Here is a 10,705-nt window from a genome sequence, read left to right on the forward strand (position 1 = left end):
TGAAACAGAGTGCGAGAAACAGAGGGGCTGAAACAGATGGCGAGAAACAGAGTGCGAGAAACAGAGGAGCTGAAACAGAGGGGCTGAAACAGAGGGGCTGAAACAGAGGGGCTGAAACAGAGGGCGAGAAACAGAGGGGCTGAAACAGAGGGGCTGATACAGAGGGGCTGGATCAGAGGGGCAGAAACATAGGGCGAGAAACAGAGGGCGAGAAACAGAGAGCGAGAAACAGAGGGCGAGAAACAGAGGGGCTGAAACAGATGGCGAGAAACAGAGGGCGAGAAACAGAGGAGCTGAAACAGAGGGGCTGCAACAGAGGGGCTGAAACAGAGGGGCTGAAACAGAGGGCGAGAAACAGAGGGGCTGAAACAGAGGGGCTGATACAGAGGGGCTGAAACAGAGTGGCTGAAACAGAGGGGCTGATACAGAGGGGCTGAAACAGAGGGGCTGAAACAGAGGGCGAGAAACAGAAGGGCTGAAACAGAGGGGCTGAATCAGAGGGCGAGAAACAGAGGGGCTGAAACAGAGGGGCTGAAACAGAGGGGCTGAAACAGAGGGCGAGAAACAGAGGGGCTGAAACAGAGTGCGAGAAACAGAGGGGCTGAAACAGATGGCGAGAAACAGAGTGCGAGAAACAGAGGAGCTGAAACAGAGGGGCTGAAACAGAGGGGCTGAAACAGAGGGGCTGAAACAGAGGGCGAGAAACAGAGGGGCTGAAACAGAGGGGCTGATACAGAGGGGCTGGATCAGAGGGGCAGAAACAAAGGGCGAGAAACAGAGGGCGAGAAACAGAGAGCGAGAAACAGAGGGCGAGAAACAGAGGGGCTGAAACAGAGGGGCTGAAACAGAGGGGCTGAAACAGAGGGGCTGAAACAGAGGGCGAGAAACAGAGGGATAGAAACAGAGGGGCTGAAACAGAGGGGCTGATACAGAGGGGCTGAAACAGAGGGGCTGAAACAGAGGGCGAGAAACAGAGAGGCTGTAACAGAGGGGCTGAAACAGAGGGCGAGAAACAGAGGGGATGAAACAGAGGGGCTGAAATAGAGGGGCTGAAACAGAGGGGCTGAAACAGAGGGCGAGAAACAGAGGGGCTGAGACAGAGGGCGAGAAACAGAGGGTCTGAAACAGAGGGGCTGAAACAGAGGGGCTGAAACAGAGGGCGAGAAACAGAGGGCGAGAAACAGAAAGCGAGAAACAGAGGGCGAGAAACTGAGGGCGAGAAACAGAGGGGCTGAAACCGAGGGCTAGAAACAGAGGGCGAGATACAGAGGGGCTGAAACAGTGGGGCTGAAACAGAGGGGCTGAAACAGAGGGGCTGAAACAATGGGCGAGAAACAGAGGGGCTGAAACAGAGGAGCTGAAACAGAGGGGCTGAAACAGAGGTTGAGAAACGGAGGGCGAGAAACAGAGGGGCTGAAACAGAGGGCGAGAAACAGAGGGGCTGAAACAGAGGGGCTGATCCAGAGGGGCTGAAACAGAGGGGCTGAAACAGAGGGCGAGAAACAGTGGGCGAGAAACAGAGAGCGAGAAACAGAGGGCGAGAAACAGAGGGCGTGAAACAGAGGGGCTGACACAGAGGGGCTGAAACAGAGAGGCTGAAACAGAGGGGCTGAAACAGAGGGCGAGAAACAGAGGGGCTGAAACAGAGGGGCTGATACAGAGGGGCTGGATCAGAGGGGCAGAAACATAGGGCGAGAAACAGAGGGCGAGAAACAGAGAGCGAGAAACAGAGGGCGAGAAACAGAGGGGCTGAAACAGATGGCGAGAAACAGAGGGCGAGAAACAGAGGAGCTGAAACAGAGGGGCTGAAACAGAGGGGCTGAAACAGAGGGGCTGAAACAGAGGGCGAGAAACAGAGGGGCTGAAACAGAGGGGCTGATACAGAGGGGCTGAAACAGAGTGGCTGAAACAGAGGGGCTGATACAGAGGGGCTGAAACAGAGGGGCTGAAACAGAGGGCGAGAAACAGAAGGGCTGAAACAGAGGGGCTGAATCAGAGGGCGAGAAACAGAGGGGCTGAAACAGAGGGGCTGAAACAGAGGGGCTGAAACAGAGGGCGAGAAACAGAGGGGCTGAAACAGAGTGCGAGAAACAGAGGGGCTGAAACAGATGGCGAGAAACAGAGTGCGAGAAACAGAGGAGCTGAAACAGAGGGGCTGAAACAGAGGGGCTGAAACAGAGGGGCTGAAACAGAGGGCGAGAAACAGAGGGGCTGAAACAGAGGGGCTGATACAGAGGGGCTGGATCAGAGGGGCAGAAACAAAGGGCGAGAAACAGAGGGCGAGAAACAGAGAGCGAGAAACAGAGGGCGAGAAACAGAGGGGCTGAAACAGAGGGGCTGAAACAGAGGGGCTGAAACAGAGGGGCTGAAACAGAGGGCGAGAAACAGAGGGATAGAAACAGAGGGGCTGAAACAGAGGGGCTGATACAGAGGGGCTGAAACAGAGGGGCTGAAACAGAGGGCGAGAAACAGAGAGGCTGTAACAGAGGGGCTTTAACAGAGGGCGAGAAACAGTGGGGATGAAACAGAGGGGCTGAAATAGAGGGGCTGAAACAGAGGGGCTGAAACAGAGGGCGAGAAACAGAGGGGCTGAGACAGAGGGCGAGAAACAGAGGGGCTGAAACAGAGGGGCTGAAACAGAGGGGCTGAAACAGAGGGCGAGAAACAGAGGGCGAGAAACAGAAAGCGAGAAACAGAGGGCGAGAAACTGAGGGCGAGAAACAGAGGGGCTGAAACCGAGGGCGAGAAACAGAGGGCGAGATACAGAGGGGCTGAAACAGTGGGGCTGAAACAGAGGGGCTGAAACAGAGGGGCTGAAACAAAGGGCGAGAAACAGAGGGGCTGAAACAGAGGGGCTGAAACAGAGGGGCTGAAACAGAGGTCGAGAAACAGAGGGCGAGAAACAGAGGGGCTGAAACAGAGGGCGAGAAACAGAGGGGCTGAAACAGAGGGGCTGATCCAGAGGGGCTGAAACAGAGGGGCTGAAACAGAGGGCGAGAAACAGTGGGCGAGAAACAGAGAGCGAGAAACAGAGGGCGAGAAACAGAGGGCGTGAAACAGAGGGGCAGACACAGAGGTGCTGAAACAGAGAGGCTGAAACAGAGGGGCTGAAACAGAGGGGCTGAATCAGAGGGCGAGAAACAGAGGGCGAGAAACAGTGCTGCTGAAACAGAGGGGCTGGTACAGAGGGGCTGAAACAGAGGGGCTGAAACAGAGGGCGAGAAACAGAGGGGCTGAAACAGAGGGGCTGAATCAGATGGCGAGAAACAGAGGGGCTGAAACAGCGGGACTGAAACAGAGTGCGAGAAACAGAGGGGCTGAAACAGAGGGCGAGAAACAGAGGGCGAGAAACAGAGAAGCTGAAACAGAGGGGTTGAAACAGAGGGGCTGAAACAGAGGACGAGAAACAGAGGGGCTGAAACAGAGGGCGAGAAACAGAGGGGCTGAAACAGAGAGCGAGAAACAGAGGGCGAGAAACAGAGGGGCTGAAACAGAGGGGCTGAAACAGAGGGCGAGAAACAGAGGGACTGAAACAGAGTGCGAGAAACAGAGGGGCTGAACCAGAGGGCGAGAAACAGAGGAGCTGAAACAGAGGGGTTGAAACAGAGGGGCTGAAACAGAGGGCGAGAAACAGTGGCGCTGAAACAGAGGGCGAGAAACAGAGGGCGAGAAACAGAGAGCGAGAAACAGAGGGCGAGAAACAGATGGGCTGAAACAGAGGGGCTGAAAAAGAGGGGCTGAAACAGAGGGGCTGAAACAGAGGGCGAGAAACAGAGGGCGAGAAACAGAGGGCTAGAAACAGAGGAGCTGAAACAGAGGGGCTGATACAGAGGGGCTGAAACAGAGGGGCTGAAACAGAGGGCGAGAAACAGAGGGGCTGAAACAGAGGGGCTGAAACAGAGGGCGAGAAACAGAGGGGCTGAAACAGAGGGGCTTAACCAGAGGGGCTGAAACAGAGGGGCTGAAACAGAGGGCCAGGAACAGAGGGCGAGAAACAGAGAGCGAGAAACATAGGGGCTGAAACAGAGGGCGAGAAACAGAGGGGCTGAAACAGAGGGCGAGAAACAGAGGGGCTGAAACAGAGGGGCTGAAACAGAGGGACTGAAACAGAGGGCGAGAAACAGAGGGACTGAAACAGAGTGCGAGAAACAGAGGGGCTGAAACATAGGGGCTGAAACAGAGGGCGAGAAACAGAGGGGCTGAAACAGAGGGGCTGAAACAGAGGGGCTGAAACAGAGTGGCTGAAACAGAGGGCGAGAAACAGAGGGCGAGAAACAGAGGGCTAGAAACAGAGGGGCTGAAACAGAGGGGCTGATACAGAGGGGCTGAAACAGAGGGGCTGAAACAGAGGGCGAGAAACAGAGGGGCTGAAACAGAGGGGCTGAAACAGAGGGCGAGAAACAGAGGGGCTGAAACAGAGGGGCTGAAACAGAGGGGCTGAAACAGTGTGGCTGAAACAGAGGGCGAGAGACAGAGGGGCTGAAACAGAGGGCGAGAAACAGAGGGACTGAAACAGACGGGCTGAAACAGAGGGGCTGAAACAGAGGGCGAGAAACAGAGGGCGAGAAACAGAAAGCGAGTAACAGAGGGCGAGAAACAGAGGGCGAGAAACAGAGGGGCTGTAATAGAGGGGCTGAAAGAGAGGGGCTGAAACAGAGGGGCTGAAACAGAGGGCGAGAAACAGACGGCCAGAAACAGAGGGGCTGAAAAAGAGGGGCTGATACAGAGGGGCTGAAACAGAGGGGCTGAAACAAAGGGCGAGAAACAGAGGGGCTGAAACAGAGGGCGAGAAAATGAGGGGCTGAAACAGAGGGTTTGAAACCGAGGGCGAGAAACAGAGGGGCTGAAACAGAGTGCGAGAAACAGAGGGCGAGAAACAGAGAGCGGGAAACAGACGGCGAGAAACAGAGGGCGAGAAGCAGAGGGGCTGAAACAGAGCGGCTGAAACAGAGGGGCTGAAACAGAGGGGCTGAACAGAGGGGCTGAAACAGAGGGCGAGAAACAGAGGGGCTGAAACAGAGTGCGAGAAACAGAGGGGCTGAAACAGATGGCGAGAAACAGAGGGCGAGAAACAGAGGGGCTGAAACAGAGGGGCTGATACAGAGGGGTTGAAACAGAGTGGCTGAAACAGAGGGACGGATACAGAGGGGCTGAAACAGAGGGGCTGAAACAGAGGGCGAGAAACAGAATTGCTGAAACAGAGGGGCTGAATCAGAGGGCGCGAAACAGAGGGGCTGAAACAGAGGGGCTGAAACAGAGGGCGAGAAACACAGGGGCTGAAAAAGATTGCGAAAAACAGAGGGGCTGAAACAGATGGCGAGAAACAGAGGCACTGAAACAGAGGAGCTGAAACAGAGGGGCTGAAACAGAGGGGCTGAAACAGAGGGGCTGAAACAGAGGGCGAGAAACAGAGGGGCTGAAACAGAGGGGCTGATACAGAGGGGCTGGATCAGAGGGGCTGAAACAGAGGGCGAGAAACAGAGGGCGAGAAACAGAGAGCGAGAAACAGAGGGCGAGAAACAGAGGGGCTGAAACAGAGGGGCTGAAACAGAGGGGCTGCAAGAGAGGGGCTGAAACAGAGGGCGAGAAACAGAGGGCTAGAAACAGAGGGGCTGAAACAGAGGGGCTGATACAGAGGGGCTGAAACAGAGGGGCTGAAACAGAGGGCGAGAAACAGAGAGGCTGAAACAGAGGGGCTGAAACAGAGGGCGAGAAACAGAGGGGATGAAACAGAGGGGCTGAAACAGAGGGGCTGAAACAGAGGGGCTGAAACAGAGGGCGAGAAACAGAGGGCGAGAAACAGAGGAGCTGAAACAGAGGGGCTGAAACAGAGGGGCTGAAACAGAGGGGCTGAAACAGAGGGCGAGAAACAGAGGGGCTGAAACAGAGGGGCTGATACAGAGGGGGTGAAACAGAGTGGCTGAAACAGAGGGGCTGATACAGAGGGTCTGAATCAGAGGGGCTGAAACAGAGGGCGAGAAACAGAAGGGCTGAAATAGAGGGGCTGAATCAGAGTGCGAGAAACAGAGGGGCTGAAACAGACGGGCTGAAACAGTGGGATTGAAACAGAGGGCGAGAAACAGAGGGGCTGAAACAGAGTGCGAGAAACAGAGGGGCTGAAACAGATGGCGAGAAACAGAGGGCGAGAAACAGAGGAGCTGAAACAGAGGGGCTGAAACAGAGGGGCTGAAACAGAGGGCGAGAAACAGAGGGCGAGAAACTGAAAGCGAGAAACAGAGGGCGAGAAACAGAGTACGAGAAACAGAGGGGCTGAAACAGAGGGGCTGAAAGAGAGGGTCTGAAACAGTGGGGCTGAAACAGAGGGCGAGAAACAGAGGGCGAGAAACAGAGGGGCTGAAACAGGGGGGCTGAAACAGAGGGGCTGAAACAGAGGGCGAGAAACAGAGGGCTAGAAACAGAGGGGCTGAAACAGAGGGGCTGATACAGAGGGGCTGAAACAGAGGGGCTGAAACAGAGGGCGTGAAACAGAGAGGCTGAAACAGAGGGCGAGAAACAGAGGGCGAGAAACAGAGGGGATGAAACAGCGGGGCTGAAACAGAGGGGCTGAAACAGAGGGGCTGAAACAGAGGGCGAGAAACAGAGGGGCTGAAACAGAGGGCGAGAAACAGAGGGGCTGAAACAGAGGGGCTGAAACAGAGGGGCTGAAACAGAGGGCGAGAAACAGAGGGCGAGAAACTGAAAGCGAGAAACAGAGGGCGAGAAACAGAGTACGAGAAACAGAGGGGCTGAAACAGAGGGGCTGAAAGAGAGGGTCTGAAACAGTGGGGCTGAAACAGAGGGCGAGAAACAGAGGGCGAGAAACAGAGGGGCTGAAACAGGGGGGCTGTTACAGAGGGGCTGAAACAGAGGGGCTGAAACATAGGGCGAGAAACAGAGAAGCTGAAACAGAGGGCGAGAAACAGAGGGGCTGAAACAGAGGGGCTGAACCAGAGGGGCTGAAACAGAGGGGCTGAAACAGAGGGCCAGGAACAGAGGGCGAGAAACAGAGAGCGAGAAACAGAGGGGCTGAAACAGAGGGCGAGAAACAGAGGGGCTGAAACAGAGGGCGAGAAACAGAGGGGCTGAAACAGAGGGGCTGTAACAGAGGGGCTGAAACAGAGGGCGAGAAACAGAGGGACTGAAACAGAGTGCGAGAAACAGAGGTGCTGAAACAGAGGGCGACAAACAGAGGGCGAGAAACAGAGGAGCTGAAACAGAGGGGTTGAAACAGAGGGGCTGAAACAGAGTGCGAGAAACAGAGGGGCTGAAACAGAGGGCGAGAAACAGAGGGCAAGAAACAGAGAGCGAGAAACAGAGGGCGAGAAACAGACGGGCTGAAACAGAGGGGCTGAAACAGAGGGGCTGAAACAGAGGGGCTGAAACAGAGGGCGAGAAACAGAGGGCGAGAAACAGAGGGATAGAAACAGAGGGGCTGAAACAGAGGGGCTGATACAGAGGGGCTGAAACAGAGGGGCTGAAACAGAGGGCGAGAAACAGAGGGGCTGAAACAGAGGGGCTGAAACAGAGGGCGAGAAACAGAGGGGCTGAAACAGAGGGGCTGAAACAGAGGGGCTGAAACAGAGTGGCTGAAACAGAGGGCGAGAAACAGAGGGGCTGAAAAAGAGGGCGAGAAACAGAGGGGCTGAAACAGAGGGCGAGAAACAGAGGGCGAGAAACAGAAAGCGAGAAACAGAGGGCGAGAAACTGAGGGCGAGAAACAGAGGGGCTGAAACCGAGGGCGAGAAACAGCGGGCGAGATACAGAGGGGCTGAAACAGTGGGGCTGAAACAGAGGGGCTGAAACAGAGGGGCTGAAACAAAGGGCGAGAAACAGAGGGGCTGAAACAGAGGGGCTGAAACAGAGGGGCTGAAACAGAGGTCGAGAAACAGAGGGCGAGAAACAGAGGGGCTGAAACAGAGGGCGAGAAACAGAGGGGCTGAAACAGAGGGGCTGATCCAGAGGGGCTGAAACAGAGGGGCTGAAACAGAGGGCGAGAAACAGTGGGCGAGAAACAGAGAGCGAGAAACAGAGGGCGAGAAACAGAGGGCGTGAAACAGAGGGGCTGACACAGAGGTGCTGAAACAGAGAGGCTGAAACAGAGGGGCTGAAACAGAGGGGCTGAATCAGAGGGCGAGAAACAGAGGGCGAGAAACAGTGCTGCTGAAACAGAGGGGCTGGTACAGAGGGGCTGAAACAGAGGGGCTGAAACAGAGGGCGAGAAACAGAGGGGCTGAAACAGAGGGGCTGAATCAGATGGCGAGAAACAGAGGGGCTGAAACAGCGGGACTGAAACAGAGTGCGAGAAACAGAGGGGCTGAAACAGAGGGCGAGAAACAGAGGGCGAGAAACAGAGAAGCTGAAACAGAGGGGTTGAAACAGAGGGGCTGAAACAGAGGACGAGAAACAGAGGGGCTGAAACAGAGGGCGAGAAACAGAGGGGCTGAAACAGAGAGCGAGAAACAGAGGGCGAGAAACAGAGGGGCTGAAACAGAGGGGCTGAAACAGAGGGCGAGAAACAGAGGGACTGAAACAGAGTGCGAGAAACAGAGGGGCTGAACCAGAGGGCGAGAAACAGAGGAGCTGAAACAGAGGGGTTGAAACAGAGGGGCTGAAACAGAGGGCGAGAAACAGAGGCGCTGAAACAGAGGGCGAGAAACAGAGGGCGAGAAACAGAGAGCGAGAAACAGAGGGCGAGAAACAGATGGGCTGAAACAGAGGGGCTGAAAAAGAGGGGCTGAAACAGAGGGGCTGAAACAGAGGGCGAGAAACAGAGGGCGAGAAACAGAGGGCTAGAAACAGAGGAGCTGAAACAGAGGGGCTGATACAGAGGGGCTGAAACAGAGGGGCTGAAACAGAGGGCGAGAAACAGAGGGGCTGAAACAGAGGGGCTGAAACAGAGGGCGAGAAACAGAGGGGCTGAAACAGAGGGGCTTAACCAGAGGGGCTGAAACAGAGGGGCTGAAACAGAGGGCCAGGAACAGAGGGCGAGAAACAGAGAGCGAGAAACATAGGGGCTGAAACAGAGGGCGAGAAACAGAGGGGCTGAAACAGAGGGCGAGAAACAGAGGGGCTGAAACAGAGGGGCTGAAACAGAGGGACTGAAACAGAGGGCGAGAAACAGACGGACTGAAACAGAGTGCGAGAAACAGAGGGGCTGAAACATAGGGGCTGAAACAGAGGGCGAGAAACAGAGGGGCTGAAACAGAGGGGCTGAAACAGAGGGGCTGAAACAGAGTGGCTGAAACAGAGGGCGAGAAACAGAGGGCGAGAAACAGAGGGCTAGAAACAGAGGGGCTGAAACAGAGGGCGAGAAACAGAGGGGCTGAAACAGAGGGCGAGAAACAGAGGGGCTGAAACAGAGGGGCTGAAACAGAGGGGCTGAAACAGAGGGCGAGAAACAGAGGGCGAGAAACTGAAAGCGAGAAACAGAGGGCGAGAAACAGAGTACGAGAAACAGAGGGGCTGAAACAGAGGGGCTGAAAGAGAGGGTCTGAAACAGTGGGGCTGAAACAGAGGGCGAGAAACAGAGGGCGAGAAACAGAGGGGCTGAAACAGGGGGGCTGTTACAGAGGGGCTGAAACAGAGGGGCTGAAACATAGGGCGAGAAACAGAGAAGCTGAAACAGAGGGCGAGAAACAGAGGGGCTGAAACAGAGGGGCTGAACCAGAGGGGCTGAAACAGAGGGGCTGAAACAGAGGGCCAGGAACAGAGGGCGAGAAACAGAGAGCGAGAAACAGAGGGGCTGAAACAGAGGGCGAGAAACAGAGGGGCTGAAACAGAGGGCGAGAAACAGAGGGGCTGAAACAGAGGGGCTGTAACAGAGGGGCTGAAACAGAGGGCGAGAAACAGAGGGACTGAAACAGAGTGCGAGAAACAGAGGTGCTGAAACAGAGGGCGACAAACAGAGGGCGAGAAACAGAGGAGCTGAAACAGAGGGGTTGAAACAGAGGGGCTGAAACAGAGTGCGAGAAACAGAGGGGCTGAAACAGAGGGCGAGAAACAGAGGGCAAGAAACAGAGAGCGAGAAACAGAGGGCGAGAAACAGACGGGCTGAAACAGAGGGGCTGAAACAGAGGGGCTGAAACAGAGGGGCTGAAACAGAGGGCGAGAAACAGAGGGCGAGAAACAGAGGGATAGAAACAGAGGGGCTGAAACAGAGGGGCTGATACAGAGGGGCTGAAACAGAGGGGCTGAAACAGAGGGCGAGAAACAGAGGGGCTGAAACAGAGGGGCTGAAACAGAGGGCGAGAAACAGAGGGGCTGAAACAGAGGGGCTGAAACAGAGGGGCTGAAACAGAGTGGCTGAAACAGAGGGCGAGAAACAGAGGGGCTGAAAAAGAGGGCGAGAAACAGAGGGGCTGAAACAGAGGGCGAGAAACAGAGGGCGAGAAACAGAAAGCGAGAAACAGAGGGCGAGAAACTGAGGGCGAGAAACAGAGGGGCTGAAACCGAGGGCGAGAAACAGCGGGCGAGATACAGAGGGGCTGAAACAGTGGGGCTGAAACAGAGGGGCTGAAACAGAGGGGCTGAAACAAAGGGCGAGAAACAGAGGGGCTGAAACAGAGGGGCTGAAACAGAGGGGCTGAAACAGAGGTCGAGAAACAGAGGGCGAGAAACAGAGGGGCTGAAACAGAGGGCGAGAAACAGAGGGGCTGAAACAGAGGGGCTGATCCAGAGGGGCTGAAACAGAGGGGCTGAAACAGAG

The sequence above is a fragment of the Stegostoma tigrinum genome (assembly GCF_030684315.1).
Source record: "Stegostoma tigrinum isolate sSteTig4 chromosome 35 unlocalized genomic scaffold, sSteTig4.hap1 SUPER_35_unloc_1, whole genome shotgun sequence".
In the NCBI taxonomy this organism is placed as follows: Eukaryota; Metazoa; Chordata; class Chondrichthyes; order Orectolobiformes; family Stegostomatidae; genus Stegostoma; species Stegostoma tigrinum.